This window comes from Agrilus planipennis, unplaced genomic scaffold (genome assembly GCF_000699045.2).
Source record: "Agrilus planipennis isolate EAB-ADULT unplaced genomic scaffold, Apla_2.0 scaffold75, whole genome shotgun sequence".
Lineage (NCBI taxonomy): Eukaryota > Metazoa > Arthropoda > Insecta > Coleoptera > Buprestidae > Agrilus > Agrilus planipennis.
The window spans coordinates 370937-397712 of NW_020439028.1; the positions used below are offsets into that span (position 1 = coordinate 370937).

The 26776-nt window shown below is 38.4% G+C and overlaps 1 protein-coding gene and 1 long non-coding RNA gene across 4 annotated transcripts in view; both read right to left on the reverse strand.

Annotated features, from left to right (window-relative positions):
• LOC108740371 (tachykinin-like peptides receptor 99D) overlaps nucleotides 1–26776 on the reverse strand; it is a 239604-nt gene that overhangs the window by 197178 nt on the left and 15650 nt on the right. The gene's annotated exons all lie outside the window — the stretch shown is intronic.
• Nucleotides 12662–26776, reverse strand: part of LOC112905003 — a 20001-nt gene continuing 5886 nt past the window's right edge. Inside the window, exons 1-3 of one of the 2 annotated variants that reach the window (XR_003231494.1) lie at nucleotides 13643–13761; nucleotides 13344–13585; nucleotides 12662–12925 (exon numbers count right to left, since the gene is read on the reverse strand). This is a non-coding gene — a long non-coding RNA (uncharacterized LOC112905003). Of the gene's footprint in view, nucleotides 12926–13343; nucleotides 13586–13642; nucleotides 13762–26776 lie in introns of those variants that run through there. The other variant, XR_003231495.1, reaches the window with a different exon arrangement.

Genomic DNA, 26776 nt, shown 5'->3' on the forward strand with positions numbered 1-26776 from the left:
CTACTTTTTCTTCCCTTGCATACCAATATTTTAGTTTTACTTTTATTTATTTTCACACAGTACTGATCTGTCAGTACCTACATAATGTCAAAATTTCATCGTTTGTCCAATATACATATAGATATGTAGCATCAAAGCTCTCACAACTAATTTTATATATACGACACGCCCGAGTTTATAATATTACTTAATTTGAAATCATTTGTATATATATATATAAGTATATTTGGGTATGTTATAGTTTTATGTTTGTTATTAAATTTTTGATTTATAAAACATGAAAAATTGTACACGTGTGAATGAATCGTTATGGCGCGACTGTTAAGTTACATGGCGTGATCGGTGAGAATGAAAGAAATATATAAAAGGAGTAGTTGGTATAACTTTGTACTATAAACATGTCCTCGATAATAAAAGTTTTCACTTACACTTTGTTTTTCTTAATAAGGGAAAAATTCGTAACAATTATCAGAAGGGGGATTTTACCACCTCCGCATATCACTTTTCGAGTTTTGGATTTCTGGGAGAAATAAAGTCACGATGGCCACCGGCAGAATTTTAGTGGGTTTTGAATATGGACGTGCTGTCGAAGATCAATCAGTACGGGGTGTTAAAGGGCTTAAAAGTCATGTAGGAAAGTTATTTATTCGGCATTTATTTACTATTTGGGCTAACCAAATATTAATGACATATATGTAGAATGAAACCAAAGAGGGCCGTTGGAGAAGGGCTTTTAAGTTAAAGTCAGTGGTGAAGTGGTGGTCGGCGTGTAAGGACGTGTAAAGCGCCTTAAGGGCGGTGGTTACTATGGTGAGAGAGTATGATGTCGTAAGGGAAGTGGTTACTTTGGTGAAAGAGTAAGGTGCAATTAATATTTGATAATATTGATAAAGTTGGTGTTGTATTGTGCATGTGAGCGCGTCCTATCTGGCAACGCAGCCTCCTGGTTTTATTATGGTTTTGGCGCCGACCAGCCGCACTGATATGATGTTGATTTCCTGGGAAACCACCGAGTCCAGTGACGCATTACATTCAATAAAATACAAATTCAATCATGTTCAATAGTTCCTTTGCTCTGGCATTCTCGATCAAGCTGCTGTTATAGAAAGAACACTGTATTTTTCGAAGTGGCAATACACGCATATTATTGTTAACCATTGCTCGTTTCATTGATTTATTATTAAAGAATCTTAAATCTTACATGCACATATTATGTATTATAAGTGTTTTTGTTGTTATTGTTGAAATGTAAGGCCTGTAGTAGAAGTGTAAGGCGAACGGCCGACAGGTTGGATGTACCTTTAGGTGGAGTGTAAATCCTGTGGGCCAGGTAGTCCACTGCAGATCTAGCTAGGTATGCCTGGAGTGGCAGTGCACCTGTGGGTGACGTGTTAATGAGAGTAGAAGTCCACTTCTTGACCTGCCGTATACAGCAATGGCCTGAGTGTCGGTAAAGCTGCGGTGATATCGGCACAAGGGCGTCCAGTAGAGGGATAAGTCTCTACACATAGCTTGCCAATGTAAAGATAAGCATTGGAAGCGATCTATGCATTCGACCAATGCAGTGGCCCCAGCTGGGGAGTCGGCCGGCGTAAGTGTTTAAACTACCTATCGCATTGTATTGTTCTAATTGAGGGTTTTGTTTATTTCCTTACATGTTGTTTTACATTCATTGCCGCATGCCACTTCGCAAGATGAAACACTCGAGGGGAACCCACTGGTTGCTATGTAAAGCGGTAGGAGGAAATAGCTGTGAGGCAATTGGTGTATATATATATATATATATAATAGGTGAAAAATATCATCCTCTATATTAACAATAAAAATCGCATCTACAGTCAATCGGCAGGGAATGCTGATGGTGTTGAAGTGTGATCAACACGAGGCGTTGGGGATGCACGTGAACGAAGTGCGTGCATTATTGTGCTTTAAACAAGATCACCGTGAAGCAACACTATCCCAATATAGACGACCAGCTGGACCAACTGCGGCGGAAACAATACTAAACTAAATCTTAATGTGAAAATTCATTTTCAATTTTCCATCTACTACAAACTACCTCAAGTTAATGAGGCAAATTTTTGTTGCTACAGCTTTTATTTTTCCTTTTCTATGATACAAAAAAGAATAGTCATCAAAACTTGTCATGACTACACGCAATTAGCAACCTCGAATTATATGAAAGAGCACGAATTCCTGGGATTGACTGTCATATTATAAAGCAATCGAGAGATTTTTACAACAGATGTAAGATAATCGACAATCCATTAATCAACATGATCATTGGTACCAGTGATGATACCTTGGCAAAATGTTTTTCAGCAGGTGAAATTCCTCCTCAAGCTTTTACATATTGCGACAACCATGGTCTCATTCAGGAGCATAATAATATACCAATATTTTATCATTGGAAACAGAATAAGGCCAGCCAAAATATTTGCTGGCTTGCCAATAATCTGATTGTTAAGAAGAAGAGCTACGCGCAGCTTCAAAAGCCTAATGGCTTTTGTTAACATTTGTTAACAATACTATAAGGAAAATATTTTTGTTATGTTTATAAAGCTTCCTTTGTAGAGAGATAAACGCTTTGTAAACTCTACTATATTTTGTTCAATAAACATATTTATCAAAAAAACAATAATGACTACACACCGTAAGGCGTAAGACAGAGCCGGGCAAACTTTAACTTCGCAGGAGCCGCTACATGAGGTTAGTTTGAGTCACTCCATACCCTTCAATGAGTACGAGAGAGTAAGCAATAATGAATAATTTTGTTTTGTCTTTTTCTTCTCCCTTCCACTCCCAAATCAAGCCCCTTCATCCCGTAGACGAGCGAAAGCCACTCTCGCAACTTAAATAATACCTACGAAAATTTTCGTTACTACGTTCGCAAAACTATTGGGTTTGGCTATGGAAGAGGGGACTCATCTACGAAATGGAAGGGATAAGAAAAGGAACGAATCATCTCACTCACACTCGCAGGATCAATGAGGAGCTACTTGGTTAACCTTGAGGATCACTCGGGATGTAAAAGATCCGAGTTTGCCCGGCTCTGTCGTAAGAGACCGCTTCCTTTGGAAGTACCAGCTTCTAGCGTCGCTGCCCGAGCAGACTCGTCACGTTCCCGGCGTCGGAGTTCTTCGCATACGAGTGACCATCTGCGTCAGTGGATAGACTCACAGCGGCAATGCTACGCTGGTAGAGGCAAATGCCGTAAATGCACAACGAGAAAGAGCTATTGTCCCACCAGTACGAGGAGATATGGTCCCTGTTTTTGATCCCGATGACAGACAATAACTGATTGGTGTAGAAAGATCGATGAATTACGTGACGAATTTAGTTAATCGGAAGAAGCCACGATTTATTTTGCCACCTCCAAATTTTATGGTTTGGCCGAAGTGTGGTATAAAAGCCTTCCAAGTCTCAAACTTACATGGGAGGAATGGAAAAGCAAATTGCAGGTGGGCTTTCCTTCCAAAAGGGAGTTTTATATGGATCTGCAGGAAATGATGAAAAGGACAAAACGAAATGAGGAATCCTATACTAAGTACTATTTAGAGAAGATGGCGCTATTAAATAACTGCGAAATTACATGCCATAAAGCTGTTTCATGTTTAATTGGGGACATTTCGGACAACGTAGTCAAAACAGGAGCGCTTGCGGGGAATTGCCAATCTCTAGAATCACTTTATGGTTATCTTTGTGGTTTAGAGACGGTTTCCATCCCATCGAAAAGCCAACAAGTCACGAAGTTTTCCCAAAAACAAAAGCATGTGACATTCGGACAGAAACCAAAGCGTACCCTAGGGATTAGCTTCAGCTGCAATCAAGCTGGACACATAGCCAGCAATTGTATTAATGAGAAAATTAACAATGAAAGTACTGGGAGAAAACGATGCAATTACTGTAGACATGGGGTCACACAGAGGAAACGTGTTTTTTATGAATAAAGGCAAAGATAAGGGAAAACAGTCCTTGTGACTAGTATACGATAGGCGAAATCAAAAATTTTACAAACCAGTTTGCATTAATGGAATGTCATCCTTGGCTTATGTGGATTTAGGCAGCTCCTGTACTACCATAAGAGTTGAAGAAGCAGATAGATTAGGGTTGAAAGTTGATACTACTAAAAAAACCGTTTTACAAGGTTATGGAAACGGGCGCACTGCTACTATAGGTACTGTAACAATTACGATAAATATTGACGAAGTAGAAGCATCTATATTTGCTCATGTGGTTCTGGTTACCTAGAAGCGAACGGCGAAAGCAGTTACGGTAACAATACAACGATCGTCGTTAAGGGTACCACGAATTGGAACAATTACCATATATAAACGGAAATTTGTATCATGTTAGGGTAGTAAGTCTTGATCTTTCTTTCTGTTACCTATACATGCTATTGACTATTTATTCATATTTATTGTTTGTTTTAATCTTTGTGGTGTGANGACTGTAATAGTTTTAAAGTTATTAGCAAAAAAGCGGGATTTGAATCCTAGAATTGGGAGATGGTTCGTAAAGCTATGGGAATTTGAATATATAATTGAATACCACAAGGATGAAAATAAAAAAAATAGCAGATGGTTTGAGTAGATACCCGGTAGAAGAGGTCAAAGAAACACGAATTTCGAGATTACCCGTTTTGGAGCTTACGATTAACGCTATTGACTATTTATTCATATTTATTGTTTGTTTTAATCTTTGTGGTGTGATCTTCTTTTATTATTCGTTTTATGTATTTTGTTTGGTGTATTAGTGTGATCCAAATTATACTGTTTTTTATTTGTGTCGGACTATTATTTATTTTTATTATTAACAACAAAAACCGACAAGTGGTGACCCGACGTGAGTAATTTTGGATTCTACCCAGGAATTTCAACAAAGTGTTTTTTGTTTTTCTCCGTAACCACAATGGTAAATACCCGTACAAACAGCGAAGCTCTAAGTCGGTTAGAACAACAACGACGCCAGCTTGAGCAACAGCGACAGGAAATGGACCAGGAACGACGGGAATTAGAACGGTTACGCCAGGAATGGCAACTCCGTCAAATCCAACAAGATCAGCTGCCGCAACCTCAAGAAGCTAGTACAGTACCCACGGGACCAGCACGACAGCACCCTATAACTGCATCAGGGATTGAACGAGTAGGACTGCGTATTCCTGAATTTACCCCCAGCGACCCGGAATATTTCTTTGCATTACTGGAGAGAATATTGAGAACAGCAGGTATAACCAGCGACGAGGCCAAATTTAGCTACGTACTCGGTTCCCTAGGGACAAAACATCTTGGCGTCCGGGACATCGTGATGAATCCACGGCAAGAAAATTCCTATGATGTTTTGAAAAGAGAAGTAGTGAAACGTCTCAGCCAATCTCAAAAGCACAAGACCCGAAAGCTCTTGGAACACGAAGTCATCGGAGATAGGAAGCCTTCCCAGTTCCTAAGACATCTACGGATGTTAGCCAGCAACATCGTAGGCGATCCTGTTTTGCGAACAATATGGCTGAGTCGATTACCAACACAATTACAACCCCATCTGGTAACTAAAGCCGAGAGTACATTCGATCAACTAGCGGAAATGGCCGATGTAATTCTGGAAACTACACGATCACCACCGCAGGTAACCGTCCATAGCGTAACTAATGAAACGTCCTTGGAGATAAGGTTTGCACAATTGCAACTAAGTATTCAACAGCAAGTGGCAGAACAATTATCAGCACTACGAAGACAAATCGACGCCATCATTGTTCCCGAAAGGCAACGCAGTCGGGATAAATCACCACATCCCCGATCTCGTTCTGGGAGACGATCTAATTCAAAAGACATGGGGCACGCATCTAACGGACTCTGTTGGTACCATTGGAAATTCGGTCCTCAAGTCAGAAAATGTCAACCACCGTGTACCGGAAACCAACAGGGAAACGGGACAGGAGGTCGCTAATGGCGGCAAGCGACAGTCAAAACCTCCCGAGCCGTCTCTTCGTAGCCGATAAAACTACAAAAATTCAATTTTTAATCGATACTGGCGCCGATCTATGCTTATATCCACGTTCATTTGTTCATGGTATATGCAAAAGATCGAAATATGAGTTGACAGCCGCAAACGGAACCATCATTCCAACATATGGTACGAGAAACCTATCGTTAAATTTGGGATTGCGGCGTGTGTTTACTTGGTCGTTTGTTATCGCCGAGATACCAAAAGCCATCATAGGAGCAGACTTTCTAGCACACTTTGGACTTCTCGTAGATTTACAAAATGGACGTCTTATCGACCCTCTAACAAAGCTGACAACACATGGACGAGTGGTCAATTGTAACATCGAAAGCATCAAGATGGTTACCGGTACTTCACCTTTTCATAAATTGCTTCGACAATTTCCCAACCTTACTCGACCCAACAGTCAAATACAAGAAGTCAAACATAACACCGTTCACCACATCCGAACAAGCCCCGGACCACCAGTTTTCCAGCGACCACGACGACTTGACCCACGACGCCTAGAGATAGCAAGGAAAGAATTCCTCGAAACAATGTTACAGCAAGTGATCGCACGTCCATCCGATAGCTGTTGGTCCTCGCCGTTACACTTAGTACCCAAGCAAGACGAGCAATGGAGGCCCTGTGGAGATTATCGTGGACTAAATGCACGGACAATACCAGACCGATATCCGGTAAGGCACATCCACGATATAGCACATACGCTCAATGGCAAGAACATTTTTTCGAAAATCGACCTGTTTCGGGCATACAACCAGATCCCTGTGGCGCAAGATGACATCCCGAAAACTGCTATTACGACTCCTTTTGGTCTTTTCGAATTCCCTTTTATGACCTTCGGACTTCGTAATGCAGCCCAAACCTTTAAGCGATTTATGGATGAGGTACTGCGGGGATTAGATTTTTCATTTGCATACATCGATGATATACTCGTTGCATCCGAATCACCCGAGAAGCACGAAGAACATTTAAAAGTACTTTTTGAACGTCTACAACAATTTGGGATTGTAATAAATGCGTCAAAATGCACATTTGGTAAGACAGAGGTAAAGTTTCTAGGATACTTGATCACAAGCAATGGTACTAGACCATTGCCTGAGAAAGTACACGCCATCACCGATTTCCCAAAACCAGGGTCGGTAAAACAATTAAGGCAATTCCTGGGAATGGTAAATTTTTATCGTAGATTTATACCCAACGCCGCAGATCAACAAGCCGTTCTAACCAACCTTTTGAACAATAACGCCAAGGGAAAAATGCCGATTACCTGGACAAAAATAGCCGAAGAAGCCTTTACCACCTGTAAGGATAGCGTATCACAGGCAGCACTCCTAGCGCATCCGACACCCAACGCGCTTCTTGCTCTTACGTGCGATGCTTCAGACACTGCCGTAGGGGCAGCCCTGCAACAAAAGGTCAACAGCCATTGGCAACCACTAGCGTTCTTTTCCCAAAAATTGAGTCCTGCTGAACGCAGTATAGCGCTTTTGATAGAGAACTTTTAGTTATTTACAAAGCAATTAAACACTTCCGTCACATGTTAGAGGCGACAGTATTTACTATATTCACGGACCATAAACCAATTACCTTCGCATTTAACCAGAAGCCTGAAAAGTGGACCCCCCGTCAAATTCGCCATCTAGATTTCATCAGCCAGTTTAGTACGGATATACGTCATATATCTGGATTGGAAAATGTTGTCGCGGACACACTTTCGCGTATCGAAGAAGTGACTACACCCCTCAACTATACAGCTCTGGCCAAGGATCAAGAGGATGACGTGGAATTGCAATCATTTCTTCATTCAAATTCCAGTTTGAAACTCAAGAATGTGGAGATTCCCGGCACAGGTGCGACCATTTATTGTGACGTTTGTACAGCAGTGGCACGCCCGTTTTTAAGTTTCGTCGAGCAGCATTCCATTCAATCCATGATCTTGCACACCCTGGTGCAAAAACTACTGTGACCCTAATGACTCAACGATTTGTCTGGCCATCAATAAGGAAAGACACTCGCGGGTGGACCAGAACCTGTATCCCATGCCAACGTTCAAAAGTTTCACGACATGTTTCAGCGCCGCTTTCATCGTTTTCAAACCCGTCAGCAAGATTCGACCACGTACATATCGATATCATCCTAATGCCCACTTCCGAAGGGAAAAGGTATTGTCTCACGTGCGTGGATCGTTTTTCAAGATGGCCGGAAGCAGTCCCTTTAGAAGACCAAACAGCAGAAACCGTAGCGAGAACGTTCTACGAAAATTGGATTTGCCGTTTTGGAGTTCCATTGCGTGTAACAACCGACCAAGGGCGCCAATTTATGTCAACCCTCTTCGGACATCTCACTAGTATGGTTGGGATATCTCACCTTCACACCACCGCATATCATCCCCAAGCGAATGGTATGGTAGAAAGACTCCATAGACAACTTTAAGCGGCAATCAAGTGTCACAGCAGCGAGCGTTGGACCGAAGTACTTCCTACCGTTTTACTGGGAATCAGAGCCGCATGGAAGGAAGATATTAATAGTACATCTGCCGAGCTAACCTATGGACAACCACTACGACTGCCAGGGGAGTTTTTGACACCAAGGACCAACGACGATATGGAAGATTTCGATGCTTACATCAGACAACTCCGTCAAGACTTTCAAGAATTACAGCCAGTACTAGGTACGCACCATGGCCGTAGAAACATATTCGTATTTAAAGATCTGGCTACAGCAAAACAAGTCTTTGTACGCAACGATGGCCCAAAACAACCCCTGCAGGCGCCATACGAAGGACCATTTCCGGTAGTTAAAAGAACAGCGGATAGGTGAAACCAGCCTATATCCTGCCGGGCAATCATGATGATACGGTGATAACACAAACTTCAGCATCGCCTCAACAGCCCAACCAAGGCGTTCCAGCAACAACCCGATCAGGCCGAAGGATAAGGTTCACCGACCGCTACCAAGCAGGAAATCCTTAACGTTAATCACTAGCGAGGGGGTACTGAAGCTGCCAGTTCATAATAAAAATTTTCAAGAATGTACATACAACCAAAATTATTACAAATGTAACAATAAGAACTGAAACAGTACGGTTATCAGTTAACATTCTCAGAAAAACATTAAGCAGTGAAACCCAACCGAAACTGGTTACCTGGAAGCGAACGGCGAAAGCAGTTACGGTAACAATACAACGATCATCGTTAAGGGTACCGAGAATTGGAACAATTACCATATATAAAAGGAAATTTTGTATCATGTTAGGGTAGTAAGTCTTGATCTTTCTTTCTGTTACCTATACATGCTATTGACTATTTATTCATATTTATTGTTTGTTTTAATCTTTGTGGTGTGATCTTCTTTTATTATTCGTTTTATGTGTTTTGTTTGGTGTATTAGTGTGATCCAAATTATACTGTTTTTTATTTGTGTCGGACTATTATTTATTTTTATTATTAACAACAAAAACCGACATGTCTAAGGATGATGTTGCATTAAAATTTATTCAAAGGGAAATTGCAGAATTAAATACTATAACAACAGAACCGGATCTATCTAAGGTTGTATTACGTATAAGAGAAGATACTACGATCCTTCCAAACCATTGGGGCCATGTACAGATTGACAACGATACCTATGAAGGTAACATGCGTCGAAGCTAGTGTACGACTAGAAGAGAAACAAAAGTACTGCATTCCTTACACGGTTCTGTCGTTGAAAAAGGGTGAAGTTTCGAAGCACCCTGTATTAGTCTAACCGACCACGACATACATTTCAAGAAAGGTCAGGTGTTAGTGCGAGTCTTTCCGTGTGTTGAAAGAACAAACTCGACAAAAATAATAATGAGGGTCACTGCAACAGATACCAGAAAACCCCTCCCTCTAGAAGAAATTTCGATTGGGCCTGTTAATAATGAGCAACGTCAACGATTAGTAGACTTACTGAATGACTACAGAGATCGTTTTGCTGTTTGTACCCAAGAATTAGGTTGTTCAAGGTCTGCAACTATGGAATACTGCATTTGTTACGCCTGAGGGCCAATTCGAGTACAACAGAGTTTCCTTTGGCTTATGTAACCCTCCCAGAGCATTTCAGCAGTTGATTACCAGAATATTTATACCAATATGTAATAATTGTGTCCTGTACCTAGATGATGTACTTTTATATGGACCTAGCGTAGATACTTCCCCAAACATATTACAAGAAGCACTGGACATCTTGCGACAGAATGGCTTGACTCCGAACTTGAAGAAATGTAATTTCTTAAAAACCTCTATTAACTACCTCGGCTATGAAATATAAAAATGGACAGTTAGACCAGGAACAGGTAAGATTGAACCTGTGAAACAATTTCCTACCCCTAAATCGGTCCATCACATACACCAATTCCTTGGCTTAACAGGATTTTTCCGTCATTTTGTGCGCGACTACGCCATTATTTCCAAACCTTTGTCAAAACTAATCAAGAAAAGCAAAAAGAAGGAACAAAAAGAAGCGTTTAAACCACTTAAGGATATCCTAGCCAGCCGAGCAGCACTTGGTTTATTGGACCACGACGAACATACCGAACTCGACACAGATGCAAGCAAACATGGACTAGCCGGTATAGTTTTAGAAAAGAATGCGGATGGACGCTGGTACCCCATCGAGTACTATAGTTGCCAAACATCAGACACCGAACAGAAATATCATTCGTTCGAGTTAGAAGTATTGGCGATAGTGTCAAGTTTAAGAAAATTTCGGACCTACCTTCTGGGCATTCCATTCACTGTCGTTACTGACTGTAACTCTATTAAGATCGCCAATAAGAAAAAGCATCTGCTGCTGCTTCTGATGGTGGCTTGAATTGCAAGAATTTACTTTTGACATTTAATATCGACCAGGATTACGGATGGCACATGTGGTGTGCTAAGTCGCAAACTAACTACCGACGTTGATACTGAAGACTGTGAGGTAGTAATGCATATAGAAACAGCAGATTGGATCCTTTCTGGGCAATTGAAAAAAATACATACAGTATTTTCGAAACCGCCAACAACCGACTACGAAAACTAAAAGAAAAGGACGCATATACCGAATTACAGCTAAGGATATACTGTGGGTTGTCCCAAAGGGGATAAGACAACGTGTAAAATTTTGAAGTTGAACGAACGCTGCATCGGCTATGTGAAAGCTACTGATTCCCGCGAATGCGAAAATATGTGGAGAAATACATCGCATGCTGTATCCCATGCTTGTATCTAAAGAGAAACAGAGGGAAAAAAGAAGGGTTTTTACATCCAATACCTAAAGGAGAAACCCCGTTAAAAACGATTCATGTTGATTAAGGAATATGCAATACCTGATAGTAGGAATTTATGCCTTCACGAAATTTACCTTTCTGCGAACGGCTAAGAGAAATTATTTCTTGAAACTGATTCTCAACGAACCTTGAATAATGATTTTGTCTTCCGATCGAGAGGCATTTATCGGAAACATAAACGAACCTCGAGCGCTAGACCAAACATACCTATTCGAAAACGGAGCCAATGTATGTAGTTGATTAAGATATATTTCCGATTAATGTTTCTTTGTCGAAACCTTGTCATTCAGTCAATGTCTTTCTATCGTGACTGTTCTAACTGAAAAGTGTTTTGTGCTAGTGTTTATTAACAAATTAGGTGAGTTTTCTCATCGAGTAACTAATTTATTTATTTTATTATTTAATATTTGATTAATTAGTATAATTGCGTTATACTTAATTGTATTTTGTTTAGTTGTGTCATGGAGTACGTCGCGCGTTTTTCCCTTGACCGTTGAATAGAAATGTTGACACAACCCCCATACAGATAATCTAACATTCAACTGATATTTATTTCATTGATTTATCTATCTATTTAATGATTTCACATTGATACATACATTACTCTATTTCGATACTGTTGCTTATTTGGATCAATTCATTAGTTGAGGGAAATTGGTCGCTCAGGTTGATTTGCATATTTTCTTCAGAATTGGTTTTGATCATATTTCGTCCTGGAAGTTATCAACCTGCACGTGTTATTTTTTTAAGCATTAATTTGTAACTATATTACGTTGTAAGTATATTTGTTTTTTTTTTTTAAATTCAAAGAATTTTGTTTCGTCTTTTGTTTTTTCCCTACAGCATCAAAAGAAGTAGTTGCGCCGGGAGAGGAGAAATTAAGACATTGAATGAGTTTCCGAAACCAAAATCAATAAACATGGGGTTCGCTCATTTTTAGGTTTAGCTAGCTTTTTCAGGCGATTTCTGAAAAGATTTGATTTGCTATTTTAGCCAGACTACTAAGCGACTTACTTAAAAACAATGTTAATTTTCGTTGGGGAAACGAACAACAACAATCATCCGATTCAATTAAATTATCTTTGGCAAGTGCCTATATTGAGTGTTTATAATCCCAATGCTTAAACTGAATTGCAAACAGATGCATGCGCGAAGAGCCTAGGAGCGACACTGTTACAAAAACAACTAGATGAGACATTAAGAGCAATTTTCTAAGTCGTAAAAATACGTCGGAGGAATCAAAATATCACCCTAACATACAAGTTGGAATATTTGGCAATTGTCGCAGCGCTTGAGAAATTACGGATATATTTATTGGGTATACCGTTTATTATCACCNTTAGTACAATGTTTTGCATAGAAGTTTTGATTTTGATAGAAGCAATTCGTTGACAATAATATTCCAAGCCTTTCTAGGCCCAGTACACTGTAAAAAATATTTTGTTAAATTTGCATTTTATTAACAAAATCCGTTCAAGAATATTACTAAAATAGGTTTTACGTCCATTGTTATAAACCACTACAATGAAGAATATGCTGTAAAATGTAGTTGCTTTAACATTTTATGTAGTGGCGGTGTTCATACGTACATGAATATTTCTTTTACGTGTTCTACTGGCACTTTTTGGTCTGAAATTATTATTAAATTCCTTGAATTTAAAAATTCTACAGGCCTCTATTACAAATTATTTATTCAAAATATCGATGTCGAAATCTATGCATTGGATTAGTAGTTTTAAAACTATCGGAATAAGTAACTGTCATGGAAAATTAATTACCAACTACATAGTTATTAGTTAAATGCTCAACCAATATTAATGCATGTAGACAACAAAAACTGTATGAGACAGGTATATGTATGCGCCTTCGCATCGTGCTGATGTCTGCACAAATTTTAAGAAAAATACCATGTGCCTTTTTTAAATATATCAAGAAAAAATGATTTTTTGCATGAAAATGTAAAGCATAATAATACTTTCATTTTTTCAAAGTTAAGCTTGAAAATTTTTACAGATTTTCTTTGTTCTATTTAAAACACAACACGTACCTGAAATCTTTAGGTCGGTTCCATTTTACGGGTAGTTTCAGTTGAATCAAATTTTCTTGATCCAAGTTGTCCAATAGCGTCAGCGTAATTGCTCTATCGAGATCACAAAAATAATTGGATAGCGGTGCAAGAAAATTGGAATTGTAACATGTATGTATCTATTTCAAAATTAATTCAGATTATTCCTACTCGGTGCACATTTTTGCATGATAATCGGTGTATTGTTCCTCTTCTTAGATTTTCTAAAAGCAGGGAAATATTGGTAAAATGAAATATTGGCTTCTAAAGTAAATCCATACAAGTAGATCTTTAAAAACTACGAATATCTGTGTTCAGTACGTCATGAGTATGCTCGACCATAGCATAATGTAACTGAACAATGCGTACGTAATATATGCGACGTAATAGTACTCCTTGTTACATTTGGATCTTCAACTAGTTAATAAACTTAAAAATAACTTTTTACGTACAGAGGGTTCCATTACATCTAAAGCTATAAAAACCGTATTTAATGATGGTATAATAAATAAAGAAGGTAACATTGTCATGATAAGAAAAACTGTTTTTCAGAAATGTTAATCTTTTTTAGATATTCACGATGTCACACTGTTGTAGGTTCTAGATGAGTAGGTAGGCTCCAAACATGAGAATGGAGTCGCAGGATGAAACGCAGTCTTGCGTTGAAAATACTCACAACGTGTAAATGAGCGAAACACGTGTCCGCATTGTTTTTTTTTTTTTAAATGTTGTGGTTAGTTGGGGTATAACCTTTCCTTTTTGTGAATGCACTTTTATTATGTGTATGTAAGTTTTATTGGTTGAATTGGTTAGGTATATCGATTTGTTCTTACAATTAGTCAGTTACAACTTGAATTAAAATTTTGTGATAGTTCACGAATCAAGTGACAATGGAAGATTATAAATTCAGTATAACCAGTGGGGTATCTTATGACTTTCTTAATTTCCCATAGAAGTACACGGCTATAATCCTCAATTCCTCACCATTACTATTTACATTAGGGTAGCTACTCTAGATTTTAACAATTTTTCTTCGGAGAAAAAAAAGCGTAGTATCAATTGTTACGAAAAAAATTTTTGGTGTCTTAAAAAAAGATTTTATGTTATGATTATCGTTCCAAATGATACGGTCGCAGATGTTTTTCGCAATCCTGTTTCTGCAACTTTTGTAAGTACTTACCATAGCCCACAGTAGCAGAAATCTTTGAAGTAAAGCATCTAATAATACGAGGGTGGATTGATAAGTTTCCGGCCTAACCAAGAGATGANGTAAATCCATACAAGTAGATCTTTAAAAACTACGAATATCTGTGTTCAGTACGTCATGAGTATGCTCGACCATAGCATAATGTAACTGAACAATGCGTACGTAATATATGCGACGTAATAGTACTCCTTGTTACATTTGGATCTTCAGTTTATTGTACGGACGTGCGTATATCTACTTATATATGTTACACATTTTCCATTTTGCGAATTATAATATTATTTGTTAAATTTTACTGTAGGTACAAGGTGTTTCTGAAATTCTTAGCAACCTTGCAGGAGATGATAAGACACTATAAAATAAGAAAATTAAGTAAATGTTTGCAGGTCCAAAAGTTCACCGTTTTCGAAAAAAACGTAATTGAAAGTACAGACGAATCTATGCCGAACCATGGAAAGAAATGCGACAATGCGTATTCAATCGGCTGGTAACTAGCAGCATCAGCGTTGTATTTCTTACGTATCTTTTTGCGCATGCACTGTTTATTATTAGATTAAGAATAATTCAAAATATTTATGTTACAACCAGTAGTAATTCGTTCTTTAGTTGTAACCTTGATGTATTTACTCAGTCGATGGTAGGTCAGCTAGGTCAGCGTGTGATATCGTAGATAGTATTAGCACGAAATTTATTCCCCGAATTAGGTATCAACAACAACCAACTTGCCGTACGACAGGTTTTCTCCACCCTAATGAGCCCCGATTACCTGAGTAACTACTTAACTATGTACTTTTCTCTACTACTTTAACTATTTTTTTTTAAATCTTCAATTTTACAAATGCCTTCTTCCTTCTCTTCTTCGGTTGTATTTCCCATCTTATATTAATTTCTCCTTCTGTAGTATAGTTATTTTAGTGTCTATCATTTTTTTTTGCACTCATTATTTTCTCTTTTTATTAATTTTTATCGTAGATTCACGCTTCTTTGTTTCAACCCTATATTCTTATGCATGCCCTGTCGTTTCCTATAGTTAGTTTTTTATTTTTTCCCGCGAAGTTAACGATAAACGCGAATTCGTTTTTATCATTAACTTTCGCCCTTCTCTTATCACCTCACCTTAATCCCACTCTCAACCCCTCTTTTTCCCAACCCTTGCGTGGTACTGGAGTTTGTATAAATAACCCTGCATTCCTCAGTACCAGAGACCAGTTCGTCGAGAGCAGCGGAACGAAGCAGACGTACCAACATCATCGCAAGACAGCAGAGCCGACAGCCTCTACACAAAATCGTGTGACCTACAAATAGCCTTCACAATCTCAATGTACGACGTCATGGACTGCGACGGTTTTGAAAGGCCGAAGAAAACTAGGAAGACGACAGATACCTATTCTAGAGAACGAGAACCATTACCGACGAGTAACAGTTTCGACGCGCTACACAGCGACACCACAAACGAACGAAGACCACCACCCATCGTGCTTCATTACGCTGAGGATTGGACCACCATCAGCAAAGAACTGAAACACCAGCAGATAAATCTACGCGGCGCATCCCACACAAAGGATGGTATCCGTCTCCAGCCCCGCTCCAGTCAGGACCACAGCAGGACAGTTAAATACCTAGAAAGCACCGAAACGATGTACTACACCTTCGGGAATGAAGCAAGACGACCAATAAAGTACGTGATAAAGGGAGTACCAACAACAATAAGCACCTGCGAAGTGTCGACCGATCTACAAAACCAAGGAATATACGACTGCGCGATACACCGCATGAAATCTTGATCCAAGGCCATCCCCCTGATACTAATCATCACATACAAGAAGAGCGACGAAGACAAAATCAAGAACATGACAGCCTGTTGCGAACTGAACATCAAAATAGAAAAATACCGAAAACCAAGAGGACCAATCCAATGTCATCGGTGTCAACGCTTAGGACACACGCAACGTCACTGCAAAATGGCACCACGATGCGTGAAGTGTGCAGAGCTTCACAGAACGGAAGACTGCGACAAACCTAAAGAAGACAAGGCCGTTTGCAGAAACTGCAAAGGCGAACACCCCGCCAGTTATCGAGGCTGCCCTGCATTCAAAAAAGAAAAGAAAACGAAACCTTCATCGAAAACTGAAGTACAACAACCAAACAAAGACAACAATAGAAACGCAGTAAGACAGGGTCTATCTTACGCCAAAGCGACTTCACAAAGACCACACGACATACTCGACAACGAAACAAACAACAACATACTTGGGAAAATCGATTTGCTACAAATAAGAAAGGCAATAATAAAACTAGCGAACCAACTCGAAAACGCTAGCACACCAATTGAAATACTACTACAATTACTGGGCAGTGCTCAGACACTCGCCCAACTAATTAAATATTAAACACAGTAGTAAGTAAACCATGCGGCTGAAGAGGGCTTCGCGGCCCTAGAACGGCCTGAGGGGGAGAGGTTTTAGTCGGTAGGCGTCCTTCGGGATGAATCCGACACTACCCGGTCGCACGGGCGGCCGGGTGTCTTTCGAAGATTTCCTCACCTCCACGAAAACAAAAAAAAAAAAAAATCAGTACCAGAAGACTCCCATATTCCACCGACCCACGGCAAGGAAGAAGGAGTCAGTCGCCAACCAACCAACCCCAAACTCTATATTTGTGTTTGTGCCAAGTGCTATCAACTCGATTATTTCCGCAGTAGTGACTTTGTATATATGTATGTATATTCACCTACATCAACTTCAACTTGTTTTATTTTTCTCTCTACATTAACTATCTGTTTTGTCTATAAATTGGTATTGTTTGTATATATATTTTTTGTCTTCTTTGCTATTGTTTCGTATGTATATTTTCTGTCTTTTTTGCTATAGTTTGGTGTATATATTTTTTATCATTAGTATTAGTATATAGTGTGTAAATAAAAGTGTGCAAGGTACTTACACTCTACATTTGCGGGCCTTGAGCGTCGACCCCCAAACTATATCATCGCTACAAGATGAAATCCTTGATTTTTACATAAGACAACCCCAAAAGTAAATAATAGTTAGTATTGGTGTGGCTGCCGAACTTCTACTCTCGATTCAGAAATAATTTTGGCAGATGTCTCGATACCTGTCTTTTAGAACGGGATTCAAATTGTCTGTCTTTTTGTAATCATTAATTTTTAGTTTTCTTCAAATACATTAAAAGACGTTTCACATATTTCCAATAAGTTTCATTAAAGTAATTATTGTACTGAGTTAGGAAACTTACACTAAAAGTAATATCTGGCCTGGTAAGTATATCAGAATACCAATCAGGTGTTGATAAACATATGTTTGTTTAATTCCCTTCCCAATTTTATGTTAATTTCCCTTGGTGTATCACAATAAGATCAATCTGTCATACTGAATTTCTTTAAAAAGTATCTATAAATTGCTTTTATCAACAGTAATGCAACCTTTATGAATCTTAACAACCATAATCTATGCTTTTTTTCTGAGTAAAGCCTTTTGCAACGAGCCTGGCTCTAAAACGCAACTCACCTTCGCTTTTTTTTTAAACACCCACTAATTTTTACAACCGTACCGTCCTTTGGCCTATATACTAGCTCTTAAGTGGCATTATTTTTAAACGATTCTAGCTCAACTTTCATTGCACACTGCCCGCTGTTCTTTATCAGGTCCACTCATTGCGTCACTAAGAAAAAGGTGATTACTAAACATCACCATGCACATGTTTTATTTACACTAATTATTAAAGAACTTAAAAACACTATTAAATGATTACTAAACTTAGGTGATGAATCATTCTATTTATTTACACTACTGTTAATATATCACTATTCACTGCGCTATTTGTTTTACAGCTATCACTGACAATTTATTTCTCAATTCACTTCTGCAACGGTCAATTTATTTCTTCCCCTTTCAGCTATCGTCTCTTCCTTTAAATACTCTTTTGTTTACTTTCTGGAACCTTCTGGAAACGTTTGGATAGTTTATTTTTTCTTTGAACTGTTTACCCGCTTTCCCAGAACTCAGGTATGACACACACATTTACGCTGGTTGCGCATTACACACGTTTTCGCCCGCACGATCAAAAGTCGTACGAGTTTATATCGTGGTGTAGTTGCTGTTCCCACTGTACGATTTTAAACGTAGGTATCACACGATTTGTAACCGTACAAAAACATTATTCAGATACATATACTCGTTGTCACCATTTCTGAGGAAAGTATTGTACAGTGACAATGAATTGGTTATTGTATCGGCGTCGAAAAAGATAAAGGCGTAAGCGCCTTCATTGGGTGCATCCTATTAATCAGAAAGGTGAGGAAGTGGGATTATTCTACACCTTGTTTGAAGATCAGAGAAATGATGAACGGAAGTTTTTCAACTACTTTCGTATGTCAGTTGGCTCCTTTAACGAACTGCACTTCAAACTGCAGAACGTCAGAACGGCAAAACACATAATTTAGAAATGGTATACAACCTATTGAAATGCTAGCTATAACCTTAAGGTAATAAATGTCTTTAACACCGACTGTTTTTACGTCCTTTGCAGAGGGGGGTATTGTAATCTTAAAAAGAATCATCCACCGAGATTATTGCTTATTTTCACGTTGTAGAATCTTTAAACCACAGAAGATACGATACGGCTACCGTTCATCTGTAGTGGCACTGGACGGCTGCAACGCAATCAAAAATCGTGTCCGTGCCGTAACCGTATAATGTGAAAGACCTAAAGAAAGGAGACTAAAAATATTTGCCCGTACGATTTATTCCCGCACGGGCGAAAACGTGTAATGTGCAACGAGTGTTGCAAATACGGCGCACATGGAGAAAGGCGCCCGCAGCTAGTCGGCGAATCGATTCACGCACACGTGTGCCCGATCGCACATAAACACACTCGTGCTTGCTACACTGCCTCCTCCTTAAGGTTGTTTCGTGCCGAAACATTTTCACTTTCCGTTTCGTAGGATTGTGCCGGAATCTGCAGCTCTCGCCTTCACGACATCCGCTCCGGGAATAGAAGTAACAGTCCACGGTCTTCTCATGATCGGTCCGATTCGGGTTATTACGGCAAACCAAAATGTCCATTCCAGTACGATGGAACAGGACTTCGATCATGTGGCCACAAGATGATCCATCATGAAGATACTGCAACATCTCTCTAACCTTGTTTTGAGGAATAACCAGTTGCTTCCTATCTTCCTCTCCATCTGGACTTTCAACAACACGCTTCATGATGCCATCCTCCAAAACCATTGAGTCTCACTGAGCCCATAACGATTTTACTACTTGGGTACAGGAAGAAATTTGCTGCCACGTTGGTCGTTTTCCGTTTCTTTTCCATTCCATCACCTTCTTCAAGTCCGAGTCGTATTCTTGGTCGTGTTTTATATTTTCAGGTAACCACTCGTCATCGATTACCGTGACGCGTCGAATTGCCTCTTTATTCTGTTCCATTCGATCACGCAGGTTGCAGTCTGTTTGACAAGATCTTCTGGAAAGTGCATTGGCATTCTTGTGTCCGATTCCAGGCCGGTGCTCTACGTCAAAATCATATTTCTGTAGCTTCTCAATCCATCGAGCTCCCTGGCCCTCCGGATTCTTGAAATTCAGAAGCCACTTTAAAGCTGCATGATCGGTCCGTAGGGTGAATTTTCGTACATATAGGGTTCTACACCTTTGACTACAGCCAGCATCTCTCGCCTAGTGACGCAGTAGTTTCTTTCGGCTTTTGATAAGGTCTTGCTAAAATAGCCGATTACCCTCTCTTGGCCATCTTGTAACTGCGAAAGAACGGCTCCCATTCCCACATTGCTGGCGTCGGTGTCCAAAGTGAACATTCCATTAAGCCGAGGATATACCAGTTCGGAGGCTGTGATTAAAGCCTGCTTCAAAATCTCAAATGCTGTTTGACAATCCGAATCCCAATGAAATTTGCGGTCACATTTCGTTAAACGTGTCAAAGGTTTGGCGATATTGGCGAATCCATATACATAGCAGCGATAATAAGTGCACAATCCTAAAAAGCTTCTTATGTCGTCAACATTTTCAGGCACTGGCCATTCCTTCACGGCCTTTATCTTTTCTGGATCCGCGGCCACACCCTTCGCTGATACAACATGTCCCAAGTAAGAAACTCCTTCGCGGAAAAGGTGGCACTTTTTCGGACTGAATTTCAAATTGGCCTCACGTAACCCCTAGAATACCGCTTGCTAATTCTGAAGGTGCTTCCAATCACTATGATGTCATCCAAGTATACCAAGCAATTCTTTCCAATTTGATCACTGAATATTTTCTCCGTCAACCTTTCGAACGTCGTCGGGGCATTGCATAACCCGAAAGGCATAACTGTAAACTGCCATAGGCCCGTGCCGATCGAGAATGCGGTCTTTTCCTTGTCGGCAGCATTTAAAGCAACTTGCCAGTATCCGCTCTTCAAATTGAGTGTGGAAAATATTTTCGAGCCAGAAAGCATATCCAAGGAGTCATCAATCCGTGGTAGTGGATAACTGCCTTTCTTGGTTACGTTGTTGAGCTGTCGGTAATCCACAGAAAAACGGGTTGTCCCATCTTTACCAATACTACCGGTGATGTCCATGGACTTGAAGATGGCTCAATTATGCCGGTCTCCTGCATTTCGTGGATTATTCGCTCTGCTTCTTCCTTTTTTGCCAGGGGTAATCGTATAGGTCTTTGACGAATAGGCTGCGCATTTCCGGTATTGATATTGTGTTTTACTATATTGGTCCTTCCCCTACCATTCTTGTCAGTCTCAAAGACGTCGGCATTCTGACAAAGTAGATGTTTCACTTTGCATTTCTGCTCACTGGTTAGATTCCTACAATATCTGTCAATCACTCCACTTATTTCAACAGGTAATGTTTCAGAATTTACCTTTCGGGTTACAGCCTCTTGTCTATCTTTGATGAAACGGAATTCTTCGCCATTCAGTCTCAAAACGCGTCTTCTTTCTTAAATTCATGTCAAAATCGTATTTTTGTAAAAGGTCCAGCCCAAGTATTACGTCATCTTCAATATCTGCCACAAGCGCTGGATAGTCAAAGACAGTCTTACCGATTTCAAGTAACACGATAGCTTCGCCATGAATAACCACTTTTTCTCCGGTAGCCCTATGCAGAACCCACTTAGTTGACACGACCTAGTTAGAACCCTCGACTACACCAGGTTTTACTATGCTCCTAGTGGCCTCAGTGTCCAAAAGGAACACGCATCTTCGTCCATTTATTTTTCCACCTAGGAGTAGACTGTCATTCTGGTGCTTCAAGGTCTTTGTTAATGCGATAAATTCGGGGTCTATTTTTGTCCATGGGTCAACGTTTGCCTCGTTACGTCGACCTTCTCTAATTTTCCTGCTGTTGACGTTGAGTACTTGGGGAAGGAGTACTTTTCCTACACTGCCTCCTCGTATGACCTAGTTCGCCGCAATTCCAACATCTTAGCTTTCGAGTTTCTTTATCGAACTTGGAGATGATTCGGCAGACGGTTTCTTCTAGAGATTCTGACGAATCCGTTTCTTCACGCAGTAGCCGAACCCTTCCTTGTTTGCTATAGGCCCGTTTAACAGTTTCGTACTCCAATGCACGAGCCAATGCATCAGCTAGCGTCTTAGGTCGGTGAAGACGTATTCGTTGTTGAGTATCACTGTCCCGAAGTCCATCAGTAAATGCCTCCACTGCCAACCTTTCCATCAATTCTTCTGGAGTATTAGGATAGGCCAGTCGAGACAGTCTCGGAATATCCGCCTGAAATTCTTGTAGGGATTCCGTTGGTTTCTGCTGACGGGTTTTCAGTTGGATGTGTCACATCGCTGTTGAATGAGCCTTGCCGTAGCGTAACTCTAACCGTTTTACCAACTGTTCATAATCCGTCAATTCTTCCGGGGAAAGGGTGTTCAAAATGTCACATGCAACTCCACGAAACACAACGATCAACGCAGTGGCTTTTTCTTCAGGCGCCCAGTTATTCGCCTTAGCAGCCGCCTAGAATTGCTTGTGGTATGTGGCCCATGAGGACTTTCCATCAAACGTTGGTGGTTTTACTCGTGTTCTTGATTCTATACCGCTTCCTTGGCTGATTTGGCTGGCTTCGTTGAGTGTACTAGATGCGTCAACATACCCTTCGATTGATTTTGTCTTTCCATTAAAAATCAATTTTTCCAGCTCTTTTATCTTCTCTTTTGTTTCTTGAATATTCTTATTAAATTTTTCTTCCCATTCACGTTTCAAACTTTTACTATTTTCTTCCAATTTTTATTCCAATTTATTTTCCAAACTTTTACTGTTTTCTTCCAATTTATTTTCCAAACTTTTACTGTTTTCGTCCAATTTATTTTCCAAACTTTTACTATTTTCTTCCAATTTATTTTCCAAACTTTTACTATTTTCTTCCAATTGTTCAAAACTTTTCATCATTTGCGACAATTCGTCTTCGAAAAGGAACGTTTCAGCATCATTTCTCATTTTTCAACGCCTCCGCGAGCCGCCACTGAAGTTCCGATTTGTTACCGCTTGTCGCATCATCCCGTTCTTCCAATTCTCTTCTTAGCTCGGCTACTTTAAATTCGTACAACTTCTTTGCCATGTCTTCTACTCAACCCCACACCTGACACCAGTTGTAATGTTCGTGGGTTTAACAAAATTAACTTCTAAGACTAATAACGACAAAACTATTTATTTACACTAATTATTGAAGAAAACACTATTAAATTATTACTAAACTTAGGTGATGAATTATTTTTTTTTTATGTTCACAGCTGTATTAAATTTTTCAAATCGGACATCATAAAAGAATCTATTATATCTCTCACATAGACATATTAATAAATGTCTTGTTACTTATTTAAAAGGATGAGAGAAATCTTATGGAAGAGAAAAATAGCAGGAGAAGAAAAATAATAAAAATTGTACTTGGTATATATAAAACATATTTTTGCACCTTGTATATATAAAACATAATGTTTTTAATAAAGCTATCTATCTATCTATCTACTTATTTATGTCAGATGTACAATTGAAAATAAAATAAGGAAAGAATTTTTTTCTGTTTATCTCTGTGCAACATATAGTTTAATAGTTCTTAATGTACTCAGCTTGTTTGTCTTTTATTCGTGATGTAAATTAATTAAATTACAATCTTTTAAGTGGCGGCATTGTTCTTCCAATCTTGCGATATTTCGAAGTTATTTAGGCACGTGAAAAATGTCTGGGCATACTGAACGACTTTGTTCCAAAACGTGTACAAAACAAGTGATGAAAAAGAAAGAGATTAATTTGACGAACAATATTTTAATTGTGTAGAATTAATAAACAAACGCCTTGGTGAAATAAATCAAACATCGCCCATTAAAAATGTATCTCAAAGCACTCCTACAGTAATACCAAAACAAAATAGTAGTTTATTAATAAAAATTGAAATAAAACCTTTTGATGGGAATCGAATTCATTAACTCTGTTTTCATGACTCTTCTAAATTTAGTACACGAAAATGATGAATTATTACCAGTTCACAAGTTTATATATTAAAATATGCCCTTCAGGGCTCTGTAGCCTTAGTTATTGAAAATTTAGATGTATCAAAGGAAAACTGTACGGTTGCTTTCAATCTGTTAATACAAAGATGTAATAAACCGCGACATATTTTTCAAATCCATTTAAAATTATTATTAGAATTACCTGAAATATATCGCGAAACTCCCGCTAGTTTACGCTCCTTAGTAGAAAAGGCCCAAGTTAATATAAATGCATTAAAGGCACTTAAACATACCTTTTGTTAGTTTATATAATTATTTTAAAATTAGATAAAGGAACACGTAGGGCCTGGGAAAGAACATTAGAAAACGAAGAAATGCCTACTCTCAAACAACTTTTAACATTTCTAAATCAGTTAATAAATTTAGTAATTCACAATTTAATCATTCAAAATGTCACTATAAAAAACACGAAAAAAATAATAAATCATACTTGGAGACTGAATTAAGACGTCATTGTTCGATTTTTTCTAAAGATCACGCAATGTAATAAATAATGTGAAAATTTTTTAAGTTTAAATCAAGATAAACGTGCTGCAGCGACTCGTAATGCAAACCTATGTTCAAACTGCCTAAAGGCTAATAATCAAACAATAAAATGTCTCCAAGGTGGTTGCAAAAAATGCAATCGTAAACATAATACTCTTTTACACTTTAATAATGCAATTAATACACGTAATACAAACACTAAAAATAATCATGAGGAGATGTATTTTGTTGAAGGGCGGACGTGTTGTATCGAGCTCTGCGCTTTTGTATAGTTTTGGGGTGAATTTTAAACGATTTGGGCTTTGACTTTTGAGTGGCGAAAAGAGGATATTGTGATCAGTAAATAGAATAGAGAACTTCTAGTTTTAAAGAGTTCCTTTGTAAGTGAGTAATTTTTAAGTTTGTAGATATTAATTTGCTTGTGCGGCCTCCGAGGGGTCGACGCGGGCATAGCGGGAGATAATCTCTTAGCAAAAAAAGTTAATCCAAAAACGTATTTTATCAGAGGCAAAGAGTAATGTAGTGTATGTGTTGTATTGTTGTTAAAAGAAATTAGGAAAAGAATAAAGGAAAGCGGGACTTGGCACGAAAGCACAAAAAAACCGACTAGGGGACTAAATGACGACATACAAAATAAAGAACACCCGATAATAAGAGGAGGAGACTTTAACATTAGAACAGCTAGAAAAGGAGGCAAAGTAGAAGATGAAACAGGAACAGAAATTAGAAATTTGGACGACAAAACTCTAAATGAAGATAGGAAAAAACTAATAAACTGGATGGAAGAGCAAGGTATGTACATAATAAATGGAAATTTCACAGGAAGTGAAAACGTATGTATGATACGAGGGTGGATTGATAAGTTTCCGGCCTGACCAAGAAANATGAAAAGGATGAGAGAAATCTTATGGAAGAGAAAAATAGCAGGAGAAGAAAAATAATAAAAATTGTACTTGGTATATATAAAACATATTTTTGCACCTTGTATATATAAAACATAATGTTTTTAATAAAGCTATCTATCTATCTATCTACTTATTTATGTCAGATGTACAATTGAAAATAAAATAAGGAAAGAATTTTTTTCTGTTTATCTCTGTGCAACATATAGTTTAATAGTTCTTAATGTACTCAGCTTGTTTGTCTTTTATTCGTGATGTAAATTAATTAAATTACAATCTTTTAAGTGGCGGCATTGTTCTTCCAATCTTGCGATATTTCGAAGTTATTTAGGCACGTGAAAAATGTCTGGGCATACTGAACGACTTTGTTCCAAAACGTGTACAAAACAAGTGATGAAAAAGAAAGAGATTAATTTGACGAACAATATTTTAATTGTGTAGAATTAATAAACAAACGCCTTGGTGAAATAAATCAAACATCGCCCATTAAAAATGTATCTCAAAGCACTCCTACAGTAATACCAAAACAAAATAGTAGTTTATTAATAAAAATTGAAATAAAACCTTTTGATGGGAATCGAATTCATTAACTCTGTTTTCATGACTCTTCTAAATTTAGTACACGAAAATGATGAATTATTACCAGTTCACAAGTTTATATATTAAAATATGCCCTTCAGGGCTCTGTAGCCTTAGTTATTGAAAATTTAGATGTATCAAAGGAAAACTGTACGGTTGCTTTCAATCTGTTAATACAAAGATGTAATAAACCGCGACATATTTTTCAAATCCATTTAAAATTATTATTAGAATTACCTGAAATATATCGCGAAACTCCCGCTAGTTTACGCTCCTTAGTAGAAAAGGCCCAAGTTAATATAAATGCATTAAAGGCACTTAAACATACCTTTTGTTAGTTTATATAATTATTTTAAAATTAGATAAAGGAACACGTAGGGCCTGGGAAAGAACATTAGAAAACGAAGAAATGCCTACTCTCAAACAACTTTTAACATTTCTAAATCAGTTAATAAATTTAGTAATTCACAATTTAATCATTCAAAATGTCACTATAAAAAACACGAAAAAAATAATAAATCATACTTGGAGACTGAATTAAGACGTCATTGTTCGATTTTTTCTAAAGATCACGCAATGTAATAAATAATGTGAAAATTTTTTAAGTTTAAATCAAGATAAACGTGCTGCAGCGACTCGTAATGCAAACCTATGTTCAAACTGCCTAAAGGCTAATAATCAAACAATAAAATGTCTCC